Source organism: Ambystoma mexicanum, chromosome 4p, assembly GCF_040938575.1.
Source record: "Ambystoma mexicanum isolate Mex_15411 chromosome 4p, UKY_AmexF1_1, whole genome shotgun sequence".
Taxonomy (NCBI): Eukaryota; Metazoa; Chordata; class Amphibia; order Caudata; family Ambystomatidae; genus Ambystoma; species Ambystoma mexicanum.
This window is the reverse complement of record NC_090927.1, coordinates 141,467,687-141,493,502: the sequence shown is the minus strand read 5'-3', so window position 1 is coordinate 141,493,502 and position 25,816 is coordinate 141,467,687. Positions and strand designations below refer to the sequence as shown.

The 25,816-nt window shown below is 47.2% G+C and overlaps 1 protein-coding gene across 1 annotated transcript in view; it reads left to right on the top strand.

Annotated features, from left to right (window-relative positions):
• The first annotated feature begins 5,337 nt into the window (after positions 1-5,337).
• Positions 5,338-25,816, top strand: part of SLC5A6 (solute carrier family 5 member 6) — a 1,144,170-nt gene continuing 1,123,691 nt past the window's right edge. The window contains exon 1 of the mRNA XM_069605582.1: positions 5,338-5,568. The gene's annotated coding sequence lies outside the window, so the exon portion shown is untranslated. The remainder of the gene's footprint in view (positions 5,569-25,816) is intronic.

The window sequence follows — 25,816 nt, the reverse complement described above, 5'->3', positions numbered from 1 at the left end:
TTCCCACAGGAAGCAGCTGAGAGGTATTTAGGGTTAAGTCCAACTTAAGCATTTAAAAACACTTAAAAACTTATACATTAGAAAATGTCCCGGAGACCTGGATAATAGATGGAGTAAACCCTACTTGTACCCATTCTGGCAATAACAAAGTGATTTTTCTGACCCCCGGGAGAACATTCTACTGTCCACATCTAAAGGACTGATACCGGAGATGCACTTAACAGGAAAGAAACTCCACATGGATAACTTTGAAACAGTTGTAGCACAGACAATCCTTCCTTGAAAAGACAAAGATGCGGTAATACAATATGCTATAATCGTAGCCGATAAGAAACACCTAGCCAAGGTGTAACCCCAAAACCAATTGACCTGAAGGTCCTGCGCACCACGAACTGCCAAACCACCATTTGCACCCTTAGCGACCATGTTTCGCTGAGATAATGGCAGTAAAATGCAATCATTGGCATGTAAAGTAGCCTTCGGAGACCGTTCTACCAGAACAACCTATTTCTGTTAAGGGCTGAAGGAACCATAAGAGAAAAACTGTCGGGCAGAGATAGACACAGGTGGATAGGGATGACAATAGACAATATGCACCGTAAAATCCTATAGGGATGGCAACCACCCCCCCTCCCGAGAAGGCCCCAAAAGGAACCGAGCAATCCCGGAGGAACCGTCCGAAGACAGTGCACTGGCATCCGCCTTCTCACAAGGAAAAGAGATCACTCAATCGGAACTCCAACCGTACAAGATCGTGGCCAAGAGAGAGCTAATAATGTAGCTTCCATAAAGCGCTACAAACCATCAGGCATCTGAGCCCTGCTTGTTATAACACACGGTGCATGGTGCTCATTTATCGATCTCGGAAGTATGAAAGGCTGAGTGTGGCCCTGCCGAGATTGGATCCTGCATCAGCAGGCTCTGCACAGATGTCAAAGCGAGTGCTGTACTTGCTGAGTTACCGGACCGACATCCTGATTGACCATATGATGCTCCAGTCTCGGAGCTAACTGCAATTGATCTTAGAGAAAGGCTCTTGAGTGAAACAGAGTTAGGTAACTGTTTCAAAGGCTGATCTAAATGCGAGAACGATAGATTCTCGCGGGGGTGCTTGGAACAATGACACGGAAGGAGCTGGACCTCTGCCCATCTAGGTTAGCTAGCTAAGGAAAAAATCACCCTTTCCAGGGGAGAAAACGGCTAACTCCTTACTTAAGTACAGTCTATCATCCCAAAGGATAAGATGCAGAGTTATAATGACATGCCTAAAACCAAGAACAAACTCCGTGATCGCGGAAGGGACATCTCTAACTGTATCCAAGAAACAAATATGATATATATATATATATATATATATATACACGCCAGAACCTTTGGAACCTCGGTGAGTTATCACTTTCTTCATTAACATGGTGACACCAGGGGCTGATGGGAAAGGCCAACCAAAAGGGAGGGACAATGATAAGAGTGAACCCATCAGTGTTACTGAAGCGTAAACTCCTGAGAGGAGGAATAATGGAGGAACCCCCAACATTAATCCTCGAGGTCTAACACGACCATACCATCTGCCAGGAGACAGGAAACAATGAGCATAACAATACTTCCATTTAAAGGGTGCCACAAATAGATGTTAAAACTTGCAAAATACTTATTATTAGAAGTACCCCATAAGTCCACTCCCAATTAGTGGGAGCATATTTATCTCACTCATAATTGAGAAACCGTGGGGAGGCTGTTATCACTGCCCCTTCTAAAATGAGGGCAAGGGAAAACTGAGAGGAAGAGCGCAAATTGGATCCTTGTTAACCCACAGCGACCCCCAGGGGTTTGAGATGAACATCATCTACGAAAACCTGGTGAACACCAGAGGCATTACAGGAGATATCCTATGACTATGACTAGCAGGACTCCTGTCGGCACAATCCCTCCAAAGGAAAAAGGAAAAACACTGTGCTCAAGCCCCTCCAGCAGAGGAGTAACTGTGTGCACTTCTTGATGCACCTTCTACCGGATAGGTAGACTCAGGAAAACATCCAAAGGAGCTGCTCCCTTCTCCTGAGGGGCAAGATCTTAATAAAGCCACCTGTTCAATAATAATTTGAGATGAAATCGCACGGGTAAGGGCTTAGGTCATCAGTGGCCGTGAAGGTTTTCCATCGAAGCCGAGCAGGCAATCGCTCTTATAATCCAGCCCTTCATGATCCGCACATTCTCAAGTGCTAGCATTATAATCCGAACCTGGATTGTATAGTTTAACCTCTCAGAGGAATGCGTTGCCCTTGAGCCATCCCTTCTCACAAGAGGGGTAACTACGCCGCTCCGTAAGAGCAGAGGCGTCGTCGTTGCCGAGCAGGCAAACAGATCTCAATCAAGTAGCCCAGTACTTGCACATCAAATAGTGAAAACAGAGGTTACATCCCTCTTTAGCCAGCTGAGCAAACTGGGTTATACATGTCTTAAAAACCCAGATACCCTCTTCCTTCATAGGGTCCTACCCCTTATGTCCTCTAGGGCAAAGAAGGATACCCAGGACTGTGCAATCAATGTCGAGAGGGTTAGCTCACAAAACAAGAGGATGGCACTGCCTCCCAAGACCGCCCCCCTGATGAGGGAAGAAGGCTAAGGTCCTTAGCGCCTCATGAAGGCAAGTAGGGTCCGCCAAATTAACTGGCACAGAAAAACAAGGACCATGCATTAGGGGAGATATATATTCAGGAACACAGGATATGAGGAACAGAACAGAACTGTGGGCACTCCCCCTAACCTGCGTACTTAACCCCTTCAGGGGAGGAGAAACCTAAGGGAAGTAAACGGACTGAGTTGTCCTGAACTTACCTAACGGAAAAAGAGAGAGAGAGAGGGGTAATTAAGCAGACATTTCTTTTCCCCCGCAAAGGGACATGAAATATCATTCTAGTACAGGATGGAGCCTGAATGATGGCTGGATAGGAAGGCCCAAGCCCCCTCTAGGTCATTTAACGACCTCCTCCACCAACCCCTGTCTTTTCTTTGAAGGATAAAGTGAGAAAACCAATAAACAAACAAAATAGTTGTTTGAACAAAGGGAAGCGGCAATGCTTCACACACAGCTTAACCATTGCTGTATCAAAGGAATACGCCGAGCAAGCGCACCACAAGCTGCTTACCCGAGCAGGGTATGGAAATCAGCAGCACGCCAGGGAACAACCCTTGCATCCAAACTCAGGTGAAACCTGAAGCCGAGCAGGCAGCGGCACTCAAAATAATTGTGCCGAAATTCTGACACAAGATACCCAAATAGGGAGAGACACCTTGTAGTATTTTGTATTTCATTTCTAAAATGTAAAGGTGGTGCATGGCGTCCCCTCACCTGCGCTTCAGTAAGCAAAGCTGTTGCCATGGCGCGCGTGGGGATTGAAGTGGGTGGCCCATATGTGGAAAGCCTGCACCTTTCCCATAAGGGTTCATTTAAAGGGAAACCCCTTTTATCTCATTGGGTATAAAGTGAACAAATTAGCATTCATAATTCAACATTCATAAGTCAGCATTTATATATAGCGCTACGAACCCACAGGTATCCGAGCGCTGCTCAACCCTACCCCTGGGTCTGGGGCAGCGTAGAAGAAAGGAAAATCCCCTTATGTATAAAGTCAATAAATTGACCTTCATAATTCAGCATTTATATATATATATAGCCACAGGATAAAAAACGCTGCTCAACCCTACCCCTGGGTCTGGGGCAGCGATTAAGAAAGGAAAATTCAATAATTTGACATTCATAATTCAGCATTTATATATATATATATATAGCCACAGGATAAAAAACGCTGCTCAACCCTACCCCTTGGCCTGGGGCAGGGTAAACTAGCCCCCCCCTCCCCTCCGCCGCGTCCGGAGTAAAGCCAAGATTTGACGCCCGAGCGAGGTAAAAGGGGGGAGGGAAGGAGCCTGTGTGCGCGAGGTCCGAAGCAAAGGCTTCAAAGACCCGCGCTGAAAATATCCCAAAATAAACAAAAGAACATAACATGGCGCACTAGGCGCACCAACCCACACGTGACAGGCCTGAAGCAACAGCTTCTAAATGGGCTGCACGCGAAAATAAACAAAGACTGTGCACGTGAGGTCTGAAGCTCAGGCTTCAAAGACCCGTGGCCACAGATGACAATCAGAACATAAATCACGCTGGACAGGCCTGAAGCGGAAGCTTTAGCTTCCAAAAGGGCCGCATGCGACTGCTCGCATTCCAAAAAGAAAGTAAAATAAACACACAGCTCTGCGCTGCCAGGCGCCCCAAACCCATAAAAGGAACCATACTGCAGGAAGAAGCACGGGCGCTAGCAACCCATTAATTCTGTTAGATGCCAGAAGTAAGTGGCCGTTCAAATAACATAGCAAAATAAATTTAAAATTAGGAAACACAATTTCCAAAGTGAAAGCAGTAAGGCACATATATATATATATATATGCAACGCCAATTCATATGGCAACCACTGACTAACATGCAAGGCACAACTACAAGGCTTGACTTAGCTTGTGGTGTGAGCAGCAAAGAAAGAGGGGTTGGGGTTAGAGTAATGGACATATATAGAGAAGGGTCCCTGCTCATTGATCCCCTGCAGGGCATGACCTGTCCTCCATGATGGTTTGGGGAGTTCCCCATGCATTGACATTGAACTCTATCTAGTTCTGTTCAAACTTTTTTGTTTGTAAAAGTTTTTTTCTTTGCTGCTGTGGTTTCAGAGTAAAGATGGAAATGCATAATATGAAGCCTCCTGTCATGCCATAGAATTGGAAAATAAAATCTTCCCGACTGGTGACAAAAAAAAATCTCTCAGGTGCTGTGAAGCGCGCGTGCGCGAGCTTTTCTCGGCTTCTTTCAACGGGAGTTAACTTGTTTTGGGCTTATTTTGAAGGGGCGTTCAGCTTGTTTTCCCTTCCGACCTAGCAACCGTGCTTCTGTAGGCAACGCAGAGAGGAGGGCCCGAAGCAAAGCCAAGCTTCCGTTCCGCTGCGAGCATGCCTGCAGCGCACGTGGGCATTGTAGACCACCCCCGGTACCGACCACTTCACCAAGGAGGCCGAGATGTTGGAAGCGCGAAGAGCTCCCTCTTGTACACGGAGAGTGTAGAAATGAGCCCCCCAGTCCGTCATAGCTGTCAAAGGTGTCCTTTACGGACGAAATGTGTCCATAATTTAGGCGAGGGCGGGTTAGCAGAGAAAGCAGAAGTCTGATTGGAAGGCAGAGAAGGAAATCTCTCCCTAGTACCACCCCTTAGACCGTTTGATTGTCTACTATTGGTGATGACTTCCGTGCATGTTAATGGTCGGGAGGGAGTGCTTTGTGCCGGCCAATCAGCAGCCTAGGGACGGGGTTATTGGCAGAGAGACGCCAACTGCCTGCTCTGAAGGAGTTCAGAGGGTCATGCGTGGGGATCGACTATACTGACAGGGCTCCTAATGGCGACGGGACCGGCTCTAATACTGTCCCCCTGCTGTGACATTCACGTGCTCTAAAAGAGTCTGCTGCAAGCTTTCCCACACCCACTGGGGAAAGAGCGCCATGCCTCGACAGACATGTCCTGCTTTCAGGTATGTCTCCTCTGTGATCCTGAGTGGCAGGTGTTGTGTTTTTATAGAGGGGCGATGATTAAATCCGGGCCACGCATGGCTGCAGCGGGTCTGCCCTTGTGCCCCAAAGAGCCGCCGCGTGCCTGCTCGGAGTGAAAGGTGGTGGGCAGGTGGGATGGCGCACTGCTTCTCTCACGTGGAATGAACTGACTGAACGCCCAACCAATGATCTATTAACCAGGCAACTGACTGGACACGGCCTCACCAAAGGCGTACCCATAAACGCCCATAACCTCTGACGCCTTCCTTGTGGCGACCTGTTAAGAGCATATATGCCCGTGCACGTGGTCTGACCCTTCACTCACGCATTTGTTTTTGTAGTGCATCCGCACGAGGCACTGTAAAATGACCTCTGCTCATGCTGGGACGAAAGTAGGAATTTAAAGGGTCCACTGCTGCATTATATCCACGTCATGGCACAGAATGAGGACAGCAGGAGAAAGATAGTCTTTTGGGTGCTGCTGCAGAAATAGTTAATCCCTATCTGGTGAAGTAGAATTAAGAGGGTCAGCAAGTGCGAACGAGTGGGAAAAGTGCTATACTATAGAATGTACATACCCTTTTTGTCCTCCGACATAAGGCTATATTTTCTTTAGGGCCAGGGATACATCTGTACTCCTGCAATAGTATTCCTTGCATTATTGGGCCTAGCCACTCCTCAACCATGACTGACTATGTTCTTACAGTTAAATGTTAGCCGTTATGATTGCCTCGGGCCGCCTTGCATAGCACTCACACACACGCACACAATGAGGGAGACTCAGAGACACGCCCCATGGTTGCAAGGTCCCGGCGGCAACTGCCGTTTGGGACGCGTTTATTAACTACGTGCATGCTTGAGCCCAAACGAGGCTTGCACATGCGTACATGCCCTTACTTCGTAATAATAATATAATATAGTCTTTAAATCGAGCAGGGGGTTGTTGACCCTGTGTGCGGGTACCGACTGCTACTCCCGAAGGTCGGCAGTGGTGCTTCCACATTGTGTCCCCTCTGGTCCTTCCGCCTCTTGTGGAACTTCTCGTGCCCCTGGCACAGATGTCTCTTCCGCGAGACTCGAGTCCACTTTCTTGAAGAACGACTTATTCCTGGTTACAGTTCCTCGCCCGTTGCCAGCGGTTACCCTTTTACCTCATGTGTCACCCTCCAGGGTTGCGGCTTGTAGGTGAGTGACATTTTCCCCTGCGGATGGCGGTTCTTGACCAGCACGGTGTCGCCCACTGCCACCTCCTTTTCTAGTAGATGTCTTCTCTCGCTCTCCTTTTCGTTCCTGACCATCCTTTCCTGTCTGACCCGGGCATCATCGATCACTCCTGGTGCTTTCCCTTCAAGCTCGGGGATGATGCCTCTTGGGCATCGTCTGAAAAGGAGCTCCACTGGGGAAACCCCAGTGGATTGATGGGGGGGGGTTGTTCTATACTCTCATAGGAACTCAAACAGGTTTCTCCTTAGTTCTTCTCCTCCATTTGCAGAGATCCGAAACGTCTTGTTTAGAGTCCTCATCTCTCCGCTTCTCCATTCGCCTGAGGCCAGATGGGTGTTACCTTCCTGTGCTGTATTCCCCTTTCCTCCATATACTTTGCAAACTGACTGCCTTGGAACGGTGGGCCATTATCTGAGCAGAAGACTGTCGGAAACCCATGGGTCGCGAACATTTTCTCTAGTGCTAGGATCGTGTGGTCACACGCAGTGGATTCTACCAGTTCCTCTGCCTGTCAAACCAAAATCCGCACGGACTGTTCCCCACGGTGGTTCGCTCCTCTCCATGGATTTGATGGGGATTGGGGGGTGGTGCCCTCTCAGCTGGACTTGCGGCCTGACACGGTAGGCATCTCCGCACATGTTCATCTACTCTCGCTTCCAGGTCGGGAAACCACACTTTCAGCCTCTGCCTTGCCTTTGTTTTGGCGGACCCCTGCTGACCTGTGTGTGCCAGTTCGAGCACCTTTTGCACCAGTGGTTTTGGGATCACTATCTGTCGGCCCTGTAGGAGCGGGCCTTCCGCTGAAATCGACAGTTCGTGTCTCACCTTCCACAACGCTTATAAGTCTCGTTGCGCTCTTATTTCTCGCCTTGCGTTGTTGCCCCGTATCTCCTTCCATTCCCCACTTCCTATGGCCGTCCGAATGACCCTGAATACTTCATCTTCATCGGATGCTCTGACGACGTCTTGTCGAGACAATGCCACTGGCGTGGCCACTTCCACGACATTGTGGACTATTTCTTGACATGCAACGATCTCCCCTAGGCCTTGCTCCCGTCTGTGGTTTGGATGGCGGGACAGGTAATTGGCGGGATTGTTTGTACCTGGCCTATACTGGAGTTTCACCCCGTCCTCTGAGTGACAGCATCCAGCGTTCAATACGTGGGGGAAGTTTCAAGGATGCCCCGGCCATAATGGGGATCAGGGGCTTGTGATCAGTGACTACCACCACTGGCTTCCTAAGGATGTAAAGGCGGAAGTGCCGGCAACCACATAGTATTGCAAGCGCTTCTCTTTCTATTTGAGAGTACCCTTTCTCTGTCTCCGACAGCGCTTTGCTTTCATAGGCGATGGGTCGCATGTTTCCTTGTGCGCCTGCCTGCAACAGTATGGCCCCCAGGCTTACGGGGCTGCCATCCACAACAATTTCCGACTTGCTAGCCAGATCGAAGTAGGCCATGGTGTCCTGATCTGACAGTGCCGAGTTGATGTCCTGGAACGCCTTTTGTTCCTTCTTGTTCCATGTCCAGGGCACGTCATTTTTCCTTAAGGCTCGGAGAGGTTCAGAGAGCGATGCCAGTGCCTTGATAAATCGGCTGCAGTAATTCACCATGCTGAGGAAGCTGCGGACTTCTGCTGGCGACTCGGGTGCTGCTGCTTCGCGAATGTCTCTGACCTTTTCCGGGTTGGGCGAGATTCCTCCTGCGTGAAAGATAAACCCGAAAAAATCTATGCGGTCCTTGAAAAATTTGCATTTACTTCTGTGCACGCGTCAAACCCAATTTGCTCAGCCTTTGTAGGGTCAGTTCCAGCCTTTTCATGTGCTCCACTTCCTACGACGCAAAGACTAGAATATTGTCGCTCATGTTGAGGACTCCTTTCAAACCAGCCAGTGATCCACTGATAGTGTTCTGAAACACTTCGGCGGCGGACGATATGCCGAAACTTGGTCTCTTAAATTGATATAACCCCTCGTGGGTTGTGATGTACCGTGATTCTGGTAGAAGTTCAAGTTGGTGGTACCTGGAACGTAAGTCCAATTTGGGTTTAGGTGCTACTACGATTGGCGATACCCACGGCGTTGGTCCTTCTACTTTTTCAATAATGTCCATGTCTATCAGTGTTTGTAGCTCTTTCTCCACTTGCGTTCTTAAATGGAATGGTATCCTCCTATGCTTGAGAGTGGTGGGTCTTACATTCTCGTCAATGTGCAGTCGAATCGGTTAAGCTTTTAGCTTGCCTATTCCCTGAAAAAGACTATCAAACCTGCTCAGGAGCTGTTCAATGTCTGACTGGTATACCGCTAACATGAAGTGAATGATGTTCAGGGCTTCTGATGCGGCGCAGCTCAGGAGAGAATGGGGGCGGACATCAGTCATAAAATCGAGCTTTGATCACATTGGGGCCATGGGTAACTGGTGCAACAAAGACCCCTTGGATCGGCAATGGAGTGTCGCCTCTGTGTGTGTAAATCCTGGCCTTCGAATTTTCAAGCTCTGGAGGGCCAGGGAGGGCCTTGTAATGCTCTGCAGCCAGAACGCACACTGATGCACCCGTGTTTATTAGGACTGGTGTGGGGGTGCCTTTAATGTCTACTGCACAGGTGGGTTGCCTTCTTTTCCTGGCCTCTGTAGCTAGATTGGATATGAAGAATATCTCTTCGTCCTCTTCTTCCTCTTCAGCCAGGTTGAGTCTTTGTATGTCTCGTTCTACCGTGGCCACGTTCCATGGTCTCCTGAAATTGCCACTACTCGCCCCTGTGGGTCGTCACTGGTGCTGCAGCTCTGCACATTCTGGCATAGTGGCCCAGTGTGGTACACCTGCCACATACTCTAGACTTCGCAGGGCAGTACTCTGCGTGCGGCAGATCGTAACCGCAGTATTGACATGCTGCCGGGGTGCCCTGGGTGGGGGGGATGTGTCTTGACGCTTTTGGCTCCACCGAAAATTCGATGGGGTGGACTTCCCTAGGGCAAAATCCTCTTCACCTTTGCTTGGCCATACGGCCATGCCCATCTTTGCCCCTCTGCTTTCTGCCAGTTCATATACCCTGCCAGTGTCTAGGATTTGAGCCAAAGTCATTCCGGGTTCACGCAGGATCTGCCTCTGCGGCTTACTCGAGTTGCACCCCTGTATTAGCTGGTTTCTTACCATCCCTTCTTCATTGTCCCATCTGCACGTGCTTGAAAGTTGGCGCAGTTGCGCACAGAACTGGTCTAGGGACTCGTCATGTTGTTTTTCACTACACATCACGGACCTGCCAAAGTCCACATTCGATAGCGATATGAAATGATTCTGAAGGGCTGTCTTGACTGCGGCATACGTTACCACCTGAATGTTCGATGATTCGTAGATGTGTAGTACCTCGGTCCCCGCTGAGTATAGCAGCGTTGCAACCATTGCATCATCGTCGTCTTCCCCAGTCGCTCTGAAGAACATGTCCAGCTACTTGGGCCCCAACTTGGAAGGAGGACCTGATCTGTCGAATTCTGGCATCGATGTCAGAGTGCCATGCTGTCTACGTGACATCTGCGCTGGTACTTCTGCCTCTCCTTCTTGGTCACTCATTCTCACAGTTCGCACAGGCGCCTCATCCACCTGTGTGAAGCCGCAAACCTTTTCCCCACAGACAGCACTCCACTGCTAGAGGAGTTTCTGGGCAGAAGTGAGCTTTTTGTCCAGTAGTCCAGTAACCAGTGACTACTGACCTCCTTCACAGCATGCAGTCACCTTGTCCCAGCAACTCCTTCTTGACTGGATCTCCAGACTGGGTGATCAGTCTTCTTCCTTTTTTGTTTTAGGCCCCTAGGTCCAGAAATCAGGAGAACCAGGAAGATTCCAAAAATTGTTTTCTTGAAATCACATGGGCAGCGCATGAGCACCCTCGTGGGCCGCTACCACCACACGTTAAATTTCAGAATGGCCGTCCGTAGCAGCGTTGGATTTGAGCTGCCTAGTAGATGGACTGCCACGACTTGCAGGTCGTAAACTCGCCGCATACACACACTCACTACATGCCGATTCCTTGTCGCCAATGTTAGCCGTTATGAGTGCCTCGGGCCGCCTCACATACCGCACACACACACGCACACAATGAGGGAGACTCGGACACGTCCGATGGTTGCAAGGTCCCGGCGGCAACTGCTGTTCAGGACGCGTTTATTAACTACGTGCATGCGTGAGCCCAAACGAGGCTCGCGCATGCTTACAAGTTCCTTACTTCGTAACATTGAGTGCTGGGATTATTGTGCGAAGCCATCATTAGTGTTTTCTTACAGTGGTAGTACTGACTTTATTCAGAACAGCCAGTGTAAATACGTAAGTATGTATGTGGGTTTTCATAAAGGTAGAGTGTTTTTGAGTGGTTAGCAACAAATGGCTTTTGGGGAATACTTTATAGTTGAACTAACACTGTATTCACAATCGGGATAGTGACATTTGTATATAGGTTATACTTGGCTTCCCTGTAAGTCGGTAGGACAAGCTAGATTTTTAAATGTTTTCATGGTTTATATATTTTTGAGAATTTCTATGTTTGGTCTTAACGATTATCTTTCTATATGGGTTATGTAGTGCAATGATGTATTATCAATGTTTGTATAAACCAATACTTAATGAAACAAAGCAATCTTATATAGCGCCTTTCTTCCAATAATGTTGGTCTCGCTGTGCAGCAACCGAGCGCTGTACAACGGGGACACACCCATGGTTTATATGTAGGGTACAGGGGTAGCAGAGTAGCTGGTATGGGAAGGGTGAGCAGTGGACTGGGAGGAACTCCAAAGTGTGACACCAGTGTTGAGTGGAATGATCAGTTATTCAGTAAGTATGTTCTTCTAGCCGCAGTACTGGTCTTCTTTAGCACAGCCAAACGGAGGATGTTCTTACAGCAACAGTACTGGCCTTATAGGGCAAAGACAAATTGTGTAAGTTCTTACACTGCCATATATTATGGACAGAGGCATAATGCATATGTGCTTGGCAGTGGTTGCACATGTTATATATAAAGACGTTAAGACTGGTGTTTTAGTGTCGTGTTGATAACCTGCCATCTATCCCACAAAACATATTGTAAATTGTATGACTTTTTACCCAATTTTTATCAAAAAGTTTAATATAAAATGCACCACTTTAACACACTATTAAAATAAAATCTTAAGGCGTTGAACCCCCACGCCCCCCATTATATATATATATATATATATATATATATATATATATATATATATATATATATATATATATGCTCCTTGATTTGTTTGGGCTCCATTGCTAAACCATACCTCTCAACCTTTTGAGTGTCCACTGTTTGTGAAGCAGACAATTGTTATTTTTGGCTGGGGGAGAGCCCATTGAACTGTACACACGGGTAAGGGGGTTGGGGGAAACTGATCCTGTGGTGAATACACCTGCAAAATGCATGAGAATTGAGAAGTAGGCTAAGCCGGGACGCTGGTACTCATTACTGGAAAAAAAAAAAGTACACACATCATTGCGTCTGAAGCATATGTGCTTTATTTTGTACGTCTTGGATATATTTTGTCTTGTGCACTTCATCTCAAATTTGTCTGTAAATATGACCCTTTGTCAGAATTTTTTTTGTGACTGTCCAAAGTATACTTCAGTGCCAGCTGGTCACCCTAGCTCCGTAGCTCCTAATATCCACCTCTAGCTCAGTGAAGATGCGATGCATCAAAGTAGTATTGCCAGCTGACGGGGCGCACAACCCGTGGTGAAACAGAAGTACTGACACTCTGATCAGTGCAAAATGCAGGCAAAGTGAACCCTCTCTTGAGAAAACCGAAAGCAGGCACTTAGCAAGCATCGTGAGGTAGACTCCAGCCTTAGGTAAAGGTTACACTGTAAGGATACTATTCTCAGGCAGGCACCAATACATGAATGACCATAGCAAGGACTTCAGCTCAAGGCAGTACTGGAGGCTGGCTTATAGCAAATAAGCAGAGGAGAGGGTCTTCTTTGTTTGTGAGGGGGTAGATGTTATGCAGGCTCTTTTACCTCTCCCCCTTCACCGTGCAGGGACCTTAGCAAGCGGGTAAGGCAGTAGGTTCCCTTGTTGACAATGTTGTATACGGTTTCCTCCTCCTGAGATGACCAGGAACCGCAGTCACAAAAGGAAAGCTTCTTTATTGGTAACCGTGTAGGATAGATTGGCCCCAAAGGTTACATGGCACAAGACTCAGGCATGGTAAGGAAACATACAGCGCCACACATTCTCTCAGCCAGCATCTCTCAAACTGTCGTACATGGACCGGTCGGCGCTTGCACCACTTTCCGCTCTCAGAATTCCCATGAAATCACCATTCATGCATAGAAATCAAGCACATTACAACATTTATCCACATTGATTAACGTGCTGAAGTCCAGCTTTCAAAGAGACCAGGAGGCTGTTACTTGAAACATGCTTAAGGCATAAAGGAATATTTCGAGTAATTGTAGGAAGAGTTAGTGAGTGGCTGACCCAGAGTCAGTTTTGCTTACACAGCACTTTGTGACACTTTAACTGAATTGAAGTAGGTGAAATACACAAATGCCATCTCCAGATTTTGTGAAGCGGCCTGACATGCCAATTCCTTGCTTGATGAACGTGGGAGAGACATGTGCCACTGAGTGTTGGGAATCCGTGACCCTGAGGTGGAAGGGGAGAATGATGGCACCAGAGATGCAGATGCTGTAGTACCAATTGAACTTTGCGCTGAATCTGTATAATCCAGCCATTGCATTTCAGGAAGCATATTACATTAATTGGCATCCATTACTCCACCAGCATCACCACCTCACCCACATGAACCCAGCTTGTATACTGTTGGCCAATGGGAAAGTCAAACGTGTGTCAAGCCATTTTGCATTCACTGTTATAGAGCAGAAGCGCAGCCATTTTAGCTTGTTGTTAAAACTCGATAAATACACTTATGTTAGGAATTGTTCGTGCTGAGACTGGAATTTCACACTTCAGATTACAAACCGTGGGGTGAAGTAAGCATGCAAGGCCGGCAGTGTTTGACAAATTGCTGGCTGTTGACAGGGAAAAGAGAACTCCAGAAGGATTGTCTCGATCAACAAGATTAGGTCACTTGTGTCCTGCGAGTAAGACTGTGTAAACTTCAACTATGTAATAAATTGCACACAATGACCGGTTTTCCGCAAACCTTGAGGGTGTGTCTAGACATGGTTAAGAATCAAAAGCAAAGGGAACACAATGAAATATGTTCACATCTTTGCTTGTTATTGGATAAGTTGGTCATAAATTACATATGCAGTTTTGAAGAATAAAAGGTAGATGAGACGACCAGCATTTGCGTTTAATCCTAAGAACCAGATTAGGGGTGTGTGTTTTTTATTTCTTCTGCACCCTTCTCACAACTCCCTCTTCAAAAGGGAGAGACCAGGAGGTGGAGAAATTAACTTCACACCTGTGGCAGTAGTTCACAGGAAACAAAGTGACCGAATCGTGGCACATGAACACTTTGTGGATAAACGGGGAGCAAAGGGAAGGCAAGGATTAACTTCGATACATTCACTATGCAGTCACATAAACAACCTAATCATGCACAGATCTGGAAGAAATCAAGAGATCTGCCACGTGTACCTTCATGTACTATCAGGAGAGTGTGTGTCCCAGGTAGTCCACTTCCTGGCTACCAAAACTACACTTCCTATACTTCATGGTCAATCCTTTTTCATCCAATTTTCTTAAAACTCTGCACAACCTCTCATGTTCTTTGGTTCCTTGGCCACACATACAAATATCATCCTGGAAAACATAATCTCCAGACTTACCATCCAACAATTGTGACATTTTTAATAATACAGCGGCGGCTGAAGCCAACCCAAATGGCACCCTAATATATCTATACATGGCGTAATGAAAGCGGTATATTTCTTCGAAACTTGGTGCAACTGTATTTGGTGATTATGTAGCATAAACCTCAATTGTGGAGAAGGTATTTGCTCCAGCAATTAAATTTAAAATTTCAGAAATTACAGGTAAGGGATACTTCTCGACAATTATGGCGTTATTCAGCTCTCTCAAATCCATACAGATTCTCACTTTACCACCTGGTTTCCTTGCAACCACAATAGGAAACGCCCATTCAGAAGCATCAACCTCTTCAATCACGCCTTCACTTTTCAGTCTGCATAGTTCTGCCTTCACATCTTCCCTCAAGGCTATGGGTGTGTGTCTTGCTGCATGCAACATATGTTGAATACCAGCCTTCAATTGTATTTTATGTTTAAACCCCTAAAGTTTGCCAATACTCTCCTTAAACACATTTGGAAATCATTCCTTTTCCTTCCCTATGACACATTTGTTTTAATCGTACTCCTTGTTGGCCATAACTTTTTAAATCTATTCCTGGCAACCAGGATTTAGCTTAATTTGAAGCTTAGCCTGGTCTTCTTAGCCTAAAACATTCACGCTTTTAGATGCCACATATACTTTAACCTCAGCTAATCTGCCTTTGATCGCAACTAAGGCAAGTCGGTAGCCTGAAATGTTGATCACTGAGCCCTCAAAAGCACCAGGATTTCTAATATCTGATGTCTTCAAATTAGGGTTGTATCCCCTCCTACACAACTCTTGCTATTTTACTTTTGTTATTATAGTGTACGGAGAACCTGAATCAACTGTGATATTGGAAATAATAGCATCAATATGAAAAATGCTTTTTGGGAGCAGTGTTTTTGTTACCACTTCTGACCATTGTGAAAACCTGTTCCTTTTCCCCACCTCATCATCATTCTCGTGTACGCATTTAACCCTTTGGCTGGATTTCCTTTTGGTTGGATGTCCTATTTCGGCACACTGTGCTAAAATGACCCTTCCACAATTTGAACATTTTCTGTTCAGCGCGGGACAGAATTGAGATTTAGCATAATGCCCTTTATTGCCACATCGAAAACACTTTCCCGAATAGGCTTTTTTTTTTTACATTATCTTCTCTAACATTTTCTGCAGAAGCCCTTGTAGATTCCTTGCTCTTCCAATCCTTGCCCTTGATGGTCGTAATCTACTTGGGCACCTCCTTCAGCTACACGGCATTCTCTGTGACCGATTTTAGTCTTCAAATCCTTCTTACGATTCTTATAGCCCTGCTACTGCAAGTTATTATGTGTTCAACCATTTTAGAAATCCCCATTGCTTCATCCAGGGAGGGGTCGCCACACATCCATAGTCTCTTCGGTACCACATTACTGTTAGTATGATTAATTATTTGATCTCGAATCAACTCATCTTGTGTCACGTCAAAATTGCAAGTGCACTGACCTACTCATTCACCGTTTCACCGACTTCTTATTTTCTAGTGTAAAAATATTATCTGTTTCCCACCACATTTGTCTTTGGATAATAGCTGTTTGGAGATCTCAGCACAAGCTAAGTCTTGCAAAATTGATTAGTCGAGACTGCTAATCAAAATAGTTTTCTTTAGCAATTCAATGTATATGATTAGCACATGTGTATAGCCTTACTTTCAATTGTGCCAATTCGTGACATGGGCCCACCCCTCTGCGGCAGCACAGGGCCTAGGTACCCCGCAGACTAGTTTTGCCACTGGTGCTATAATGAGGATACCTTTTGTTGGACATGTTACTTGACACCACTACTCTTGCAAATTCAACCAGGTTTCCCGCTATTGCCTCGCAAATAGTTAACACACAATTATCTATCCACAGAGCATTTAAATGGCAAGCTGCTTATTAGTCGGGCTTCATTGATTAACTATTGTTTCTGACAAGTTTTCACTTTCCCTTCACATGATATGCAGTAGCACACATGATTCTTTCAAACAATGACTACAAGAAGGTGACCTTATATAATCGCTTTTAATGTGTGTCTAAATCCTAAACGTACATTTCCCAAACGCATAGTATATTAACTTTTTGTGTTCTTGTAGTTTTCCATTCAAGAATGGGTAAAGCTCCAACCATATTATTTGTTCTCAACATATTTCTATATTGATTAATATATTTTTCCGCTTGGACTCTACGAAACAGACAATCTTTAAAACCTACTATTTCTATCAGATTAAGCTGGGAAGGTATTTGGGTAAGGGCCGTATGTTTCAGGATGGTCTCAAATCCCAGCTTCACAATTAAAGTGTGTGATCCTTGGCAATTCATTTAATCTCGCTGTGTTACCTGCCAGAATTAAAAGTGCCAACAAGCCAGTTGACACGTGCATGCTACACGAAAAGGCTCACTCTGGGTACTGCTTCATATATGATAATGCCAAATGCCACTTTTGATCTCCACATCAAAGTTATTAAACATCTTGTAAAGTAACTTACCATCATCCCATTGAGCATCTAAGGCTACATATGAGCTAATTTTCTGTGGTTTCACTTCTAGCAATGTCAATACATATGCACATTGGGGGGAGGCTTCAGGTATTTATTCGCACAGCTTTGCACGTTATAAACCTTGCAACTTTCCATGGAAAGTAAAGTTCACGTTTGTTGTGAAAGTTGAATGTTTGCATGCACATCAAGTTCCCATCACATGGCATGCGCATTAATTAAAAAAGACTAGCCTACACGTTTCAAGCTTGGTCCGGACTATAGAACCTGGACATAGATTGGTTAACCATAATCTTAGCTTTTGCCGTCGTCATTGGTGTCCAAGTGGTAGAAAGTACAATAGCCACAGCAACACATACCATGGCACTGCAGCTTTGCATGAGCAATGCAGACTTTCACATGACCTCAGTCTAACCTTTTGTATGTAGCATAGCAGGCACACAAACTATAGACTTTCGCATGCATGCACACCAAAAATGCACATGTGCACACTCAGCCTTTCACATCCCTTCCGATGCATGCACGCAATAGCCTTTTGCATGTGCACACGAAAGCCTATAATATTTAAGGCCATTGCATCCTGAGTAGAATATATAGCACATCAAAGGCGGGCAGAGAAGCGAGGGGAATTGTAATACAATTGATTTAGGAAGCAAGATGTGTGAGAAAGAAATGGATGAAAGAAGAGATGAGCCAGAGAGAAAGAAAGTTAAAAGGGCTGGTGGATACACAAGAGAGAGAAAAGTGAATTAAAAAAAGAAAGGGGTAGACCATCAATAAAGGGGGCAAAAGTGTGTCAAAATAATGAAATAGAAAAATGCTGGGAAACACAGGTGGAAGAAACGGCAAATCAAAGAGGACTAACTCATTTAGTACCATCCTGACTTGCCCCCAATCTTTACAGGGGAAGTCTGAGAAGCACCCACAGTCACCTTTATCTACAGTTTCCATCAACCAAAGTGCTCATTAAAAGTAAACACTGGGGTCAGCCTACAGACCGGATCTCTGCTTTCCTTTGTATAGGCCCTGTACTGTAAGAATAACAAACATGCAGGGAAGGCGGAAGTCTGAGGCGACTTTATCTCACAAGCAGCGGCATATTATAGAGAGAGAACCCTCATAACGCAAACATTAGAAAAGGAGTTAAAAGCAACCGAGAATCTACATAAGGCCAGACAAACAAGAACATCTCAGAGAACTCGGGGAAGATTAGAACCCGGCTTGAAAACCAAATCGCAGACAGGGTAGCCCAAACACTGTTGAACACAAAACCATCTTATTATATACACGCAGGGTTTGGGGGAGCAAATACACGGAGGGTGGGGGATCGCAAACTGGTTCATAGCCGCGAAATTGAAGAAACGGAAAACACGCAACTATATAGCGCAACTTAAAAACAAACTGAGTCCTACAGAGAAAGAGAAACTAGAGACAATGGTACAATTCCACGAATAACTCCTTAGTAGTCAAAACTTAGACCCCGAACATCGAGGTCCTATTTGCAGGCCACCCCCCCACCACAGATTACAGAACAGGATAGACGGGCACTGGGGGCCCTGATTACGGCACAGGAGGTCAGCGATGCGATCACAGCTTTACCCGCAAATAAGGCCCCAGGCCCGGATGGCCTAGGGTCTGGCTACTATAAAACATTTCGCTCACAGTTCCTGGGCCCACTGACCTGCCTCTTCAGCATAATCGGGGGGGGGGAAAGGATCGGCCATGGCCGAAATGGGTAGATCCACAACCATATTAATCCTGAAACCTGGGAAACATCCCTCAGAATGAGCAAGCTACCGCCCCATTGCACTACTAAATACAGATGCGAAGATCTACGCTAAAATACTGGCAACCAGACTGATGAGAAGTCCTCCCTGACATCATACACGATGACCAGGCAGGATTCATCGTGGGAGGCATACACATGACAACGTGAGTCAGGCAATAGATATCATAGAGACAGGAGTGCGCACATAACAAGGGTTTTCAGTGGCCGCATTGGATGCCAGACAGGCTTTTGACAGTCTGAATTGGCAATACCTGAGGTTAGTACTGGAAGGCTTTGGGTGCGGCCAGGAATTCTCCAAGATGGTACTTGCTAATTTTCAAATCCAGTCAACTATCTTTACAGTTAATGCCCAGAGCTTGGAACAAATCAAAATTGATGGCTTCCCTGGTCTATTTGTCTGTTACATAATTAAGAAGATTCATTTTGTACCTTGGCTCCTAGACATATTGCTTGACTGTAGATCTTAACAGTAAGGCAGTGGGTAACTTATATGTTAGGGTGCGGCGCAACATTACAAGGGAGCGGCAGTGATACTGGTAATAGCAAAGAATATACATTCGAAATCTCTTAGTTGGTCAAATAACATACTTCTGTCTCGTTGCCCCTGGAAACAGTTTTTTTTATCCGTCTCCTCCTCCACATAGACCAATAACCAGGCTGAGCCACAACAACTTGAGGGACAGCTTTCCACTTGGCAGCTGCTGTGTCTAATGCCCTCTGCAGTACCTAGCAGTTTGTGGCTAAACTGCATATGGATGATGCAGGCCATGAGGATCTTGAGAGAGCTGCATGTCGTCTGCATATTAATGGTTGTGAATGTTGTTTGGCACAAGGATGGTTCAGAGCAGTTCCACGTAAAAATGGAATATCGCGGGAGAGAGAGGATGTGAGGGGACAGAAAAGGAGATCTTGAATAAGGTGCAATCTGAGGGAAAGGTCACTGAACACCAGTATAAAGGGTATGCAGCAAAAAGTCGCCTTTACAAAAAATCACGACAAAAAGCAGTGGTTTGACACGGTAAAGGTTTACTCCATTATATCATTTGAGGGTTGCGAGGGTGTCTCCCGCTCCCATTAAATGGTATAATGGGTCTGGGGGTGTCCCCCACATCCTTTCCTTGGATTGCGGCTGCAAAACCACAGCCTGTTTGCCGTGATTTTAACACATGGAACCGTATAAAGTACACTATCACACCAATTAGACTGAATCCTGCCTTCCCTCGCCTTCGCCCCCCCCCCTCCGCCCACCACAGGAATTACATTCTATTAGATATAACCATCCCAACTACTTCCCACCATGTCACACAGACTAAGCCAACTACCCTATAGTTGACTTATTGATCTGCAGTTGATAGGGTTCAGCAGAATTCCACTTGGACCCCTGAGTCCAGAGTGGGATGCGACCTGCCCCCGAAACTAGTTCACTCCCACCTATCGCTCGCGCCTTGAAACACTTGTGTATAGGTGCGTTAATTCCATATCCTATCTAAACGCATTAGTCTTCTGTTTCATGAGTAATGCCCACATATCGGCCACCTCTTCAGATGCTCTTGGTCTGAAAGGCCTAATCACTCTATTTCCACCCCCCTCTAAATCTCAGGTTCAGTTACTTGATCTTCTCTTGGGTCTTGAACCCAACAAACCTATTGTTATCCTAACATGCAGATGCTTCTATCCCCGTTTACTATTAAAGATCTCAATAACAACTCCATGACTGTTCGCTGCCCTCTCCTCCCCACAACCTCCCACTATACAAGGATTATTTGTTCTTATTCATACGGTATGTCCTAATAACACTTTCTTGTGGTCCAGGCTGTTCAAAATGTCCTTCTGCCAATTACCATTGACATTCTACATCTTTCCTTAATCGATCTGCTTTATCCACTGACAGCATCTAGAGACGTGGAGGTAGTCGCCCTATCCCACACGCCATCATCTTTCTAGTTCTCTGCCTTCTGCTCTCTCCTATTCAGTCATCAATCCTCCCTGGTCTCTCTGTCCATAGTAAGGTCCTGGTGCTCCAATGGATGACTTCATATGTGTTATCCTAGAAAAGTGCCTTGCCGTTATGGATTAATTTCCGCTTTGCAGGATATATATTATCGTGTTTGATTCTTGAGTAGAAGGCCCATCACCTCCTAGAAGGAGTTGCATCATCTCCGGTCCTCCTGGGTGTAATCTGGAAAGACTGCCAGGGTAGATGATCCCTACTTCAGGCTTCTGTTACTCTTGCATGTTTGTGAATTGTCTACCTGTCTCTATAATTTAGAATCCTGGCGATGACTGCATGTGGTGTGGTTCTAGGAGTGGGGGCTGGAGGCTGGAGGAAGCACTAGTGCCCTCTCTATGGCAATCAACACTGGGAGCTGATCTGCTCCGAGGGATTTGTTAAATTTCATTTCCACCATTGTTGTGTCCTAACCTTCTGCAAGGCCAGCAATCCTGACATTTTTGCGGCAGGTTCCCTTCTATATCCTCAGCGCGCTTCTTGAGGGCGACATTGCAGTCCTATAGATCTAATGACTGCGTATTGTGCATCTTAATCTTCTCCATTGCAACTACTTTTAGATTCCAAGGCTGAGCCTCTCTTTAGCACCTTTTTAATATCTCCATTCCTCTTTGAACGAAGCAAGTGCGCAGGAGACGCTGTCGACTATATGTAGCACGCGTTGCTACGTCCATGCTTCCTTGGCTATAAGAACCGAGGTACGCGCAGCAAAGCCCTCGAGGGCAAGGCCGCGGTGATCTGGTTGCGGCGTAGGGTGGTCAGTCAAAATGTTGCAAAAAAAGTCGAATGACAAAAATGTTGGAAAAAAAATGTCGAAAAAGAAATTCGACATTTTGACTTTCGACATCTTTGTTTTCACTATAAACCGCGGCGTAGACAGCGAGTGCGGACAACTTCGCCCTCCTGTCTGCAGCCGCCAGGTAAGAAGGTGCAGGGATAGTTGGCTTGCTATACTCCACGCAACCCTCCTGACCTGGTGCCCCTTCTCACTCTTGCACATTGGTCCTGTTCTTGCACCACCCCACCCCTCTTTACTTGTGCTCCCCTGCATCTTAGGCTGCATGCACTTCCTCTTACTTTAGGTATGTTCACCCCCTCGCAACTTAAGCTGCATGTGCTCCCGTGCAACTCTAGGCCACGTGCACCCCTCTTACTTTAGGTTGAATTCGCTCCCTCGCAACTTAGGCTGCATGCGCTCCCTTTTACTTTAGGTTGCCGCTCTCTCGCATTTTGGGCTTTGGGCTGCGTGCGCTCCCTTGCATCTTGAGCTGTGTGCGCTTCCTTGCAACTCTAGGCCTTGTGCGCCCCCTCTTACTTTAGGTTGCGTTCACTCCCTAGCAATTTAGACTGCGTGCACCCGGCGCATTGTTGGGTCACGTGCGCCCCTCCATCCTCAGCTGCTGCACCCCCGCATCCCCCATAGCCCTTTCCATCCCCCTCTTCCTAGTGCCCTGCCCTGATCTTTTGTGATTGTTCTGGACGTTTGTTCTCCACTATTGTTGGCTCACATTGCATTGCCCTAATTTCTGCTGTTAATTCTTTAATTCCAGGTGCCTTTGTTGTTCTGTTCCTGTCGTTTTTGTTCTCCAGGGTTGTTTGCTTACATTGTACTGCCTGCATTCCTGCTGTATTCCATCCTTACTTCTAGATTCCTTTGGTGATTGACTTGACTATGCACTGCTTCAAATTTTCTGTCCGTTGTTCTGTCCTCGGTGTGCCACCCCCTCCTTCCGTGTCCCCCTCACCCCCTAGGGTTCTGCTGCCTATTTGCTTCCCCGCAACATCCTTTACAGACGTCCTATTTGTCGTCCCCTCTCTAGGCCTATGGATCCCCCATATGGTCTCTGTTCTTTTTGTTTGCCATTAATGGTGGACCCCGAGGGAGGCCCTCCTTGGGCCCCTTCCACTCCTCCAAGACCATCATTAATGTTTGCCTGAACGGCACCGTCTTGGTCCAAGGCCCTCAAGCCAACCTCCTCCTTTTTGATAGATTCTTCCCGCGCCTTATCAACTTCCTTTCTTCTCCTGCTGTTCCTTCTTTTCCCCTCTCTGGCTCCTCAGCCGCCTCTATCCACTGCCACCTCTATGGCTGCCTCTGCTGCTTCTTATCCGGCCACCCTGTTGCCACCTTCCTCCGCCACCCCTCTGGCTCCTCTACCGCCTCCATCCTCTGTCACCTCTACGGCTGCCTCTGCTGCTTCTCTGGCCACCAAGGTGCCTCCTTCCTCCACTACCCCTCTGGCACCCACCTCATCCTCCCTGGCTACCTTGTCTTCTCCTCCTTCCTCCTATGCCCATCCTCGGGCACCTGCAATTCTTCCGCAGGACATACCTCTGACCTGTACCCCTCCACGGAAGTCCTTCAAAGGGGGCAACCTGCTCCAGATTGCTACTCTCAACTCTTGCTCAGCTGTCACATTCCTCTGACATCTGCCGTCTCCTGGAGGAACTCAATTTGGATCTACTCGGGCTGACCAAGACTTGGTTCACGGCCAGCTCTGTTAAGAGCTTTGACACTCTCCTTTCTGATGTCTACAAGATCCGCTCTGAACCCAGAACCAACCATACCATTGTGGGTATAGCTTTGATCTTCCCGGAGTGGATCCCTGCTTCTAGCATTCCTATGCAGGACTCCTCCTCCTTTAAATGCCTGGTCTGTAGGCTTTTTGTCTCTCTTGGCCTATCTCTCACTGTGGCCACTATATACAGGCTGCCTGGCCAGGTCATCTCCTTCCTCTGAGTGGGCCGACCTCTCCTCGCCTCTACCTCTCAACGTCTCCTCAGAGACTTTAACATCCACCTGCCCTTCAGGACTCATTCGCAAACCTCTGCTTTTCTCTTTCTCTCTCGCTCTATTTTTCCCTCTGGCCCGACTCACTCTGCAGGGCACACTCTGGAATATCTCACTCTCACTCGCACTCAACAACTTGGCCGTCCTGCTGCAGTCTCTCACGCCCCTGTTCCCTCCCAGCTCCTCTGTACGGCCATGGCTTCTCATTTCATCACTAAAACTACGGACATCCTGTCCACCCTCTTCCTCTTCTTCTTCCTCCTCCTCCTCCACTCCTGACCTGCTTGTGGCCTTCTCTCCTCCTCTTATCTTGCTTTCCCTTGTTCACCCCAGATGATGATTCTAGACAAGTCCGATTTATGAAAGTCTAGTCAAAACAGATTCTCCATTGTTCCTCCAGAATCAAGGACTCCCTTGCTGCAACCTTGGCTGATTTCTGCATCACTCCTTTGCAACCTTCCCCTCGCCCCTTAAGGACTCCTTTGTGCACCCCCTGCTAAAGAAGCCCTCTGCCGATCCTCGCCAGCTATTGCCCGCCCTCCATCACTCCTCTCCTGGCAAACACTCGGAAAAGCTGGCCATCGACCAGCTTAATCTGCACACTGAAGCTGTTGGTTGTCTCCACGACCACCAGTCTGGCTTCAGAGCTGCATAAGCACGGAAACTGCTCTCCTAAACCACCCGTCTCTAACCTTGATTCTAACCTTCCTTCTGTCCTCATTCTCCTCGATCCCTCTTCTGCCTTCGATATGGTCAACCATGCCATCCTGCTCCGTCGCCTCCGTGATGACCTGGATATCACTGATCAGTCCATAGCCTGGCTGACCTCCTTTCTCACTGACAGACCCTCACCAGTCCAACTGGGGTCTTTCCTCTCCGCTATATCTCTCTACTTGTGGTGTTCCCCAGGGGTCTAACCTCTCTCCCTGGCTGTTCAACCAATACCTGGCATCTCTTGCCTACCGCATAGCTTCGTTCTGCTCCAACTTTCAGTGTTATGTGGATGACGCCCAGCTCTCCTTCCGGCTCCCCTCAGCTGCCTCTTCTCCTTCTCTCATTCCAGATGGTCTGACCGCAATTCAGGAATGGTGTGCCACCAATGATCTCTGCCTTAATGCCAGTAAGAGTAAGATCCTCATCGTCTGAACACCAGCTCTCTCCTTCCTCCCTCTCTCTGGCCGCCCACTCTGGGCCCTCTTCCTGCTCCTACCTGTGAGGCTAAGAACCTTGGACTTCACACTCTCCTTCTCTCCTCACATCTCTGACGTCTCTAAGAAGTCACACTACCAGCTGCACCTCTTAAGAGGTATTTTATTCCTTTCCTCACTTTCCAACAGAAGAGTCTCCAGAGCTCTGATCCTCTCTAGCCTTGACAACTGCAACATCATCTTTCTAAATCTTCCTGCCTCTACTCTCCAACTTATCCAGAACAAGACAACCAGACCGGTCATTGGACTCAAGCCCAGGGATTGTATCTGTACAGCTCTGAATATCTCTTCATTGGCTCCCAGTGGCAGCAAGGATCAAGTTCAAGACCCTCTGCATCGTCCACAAGGCTTTCTGGGGCCTGGGACTGCACTATCTCCAACTCTCTCTTCTAAACATTTCCCTTCTCGAGCACTCCGCTCATCCACCTCCAACTCTGAGGGCCAGTCGCTTTTCCAAGCAGAGAGTTGGGGGCAGATCTCCATCTTCGGCTGGGGCCACCCTCTGGAACAGCCTCCATGCCGCTCTCAAACTTGAGCAGAACCACATGGTTCTGCAATTCAAGACTTTCCGCTTCGCTTCCGCTTTCTCTCTTCCTCTCTCCTGCTAATGCCCTGACTGCTCCACGCACTGGTCACCTGGTTACCCTCTGAACCTTGGCCCATGCTCCTGCATGTCCAGTTGTCCTTTACACTGCCTCCCGGCTCCCCTAGCACTTGTGGTCTGTATCTGCAACCCTACAGTCCCTTCTCTCTGCACTTATGAGCCACTTGTTGGCTGCACTTTTTGAGTTACCTGCACTTAGCCACATGCTGGCTGCACTCTTGCTTTATCTGCACTCCCCCTCTGCCCACGCCTTCACCCGTCAGCACTTCTCTCCTTCCACTTCCCTGCA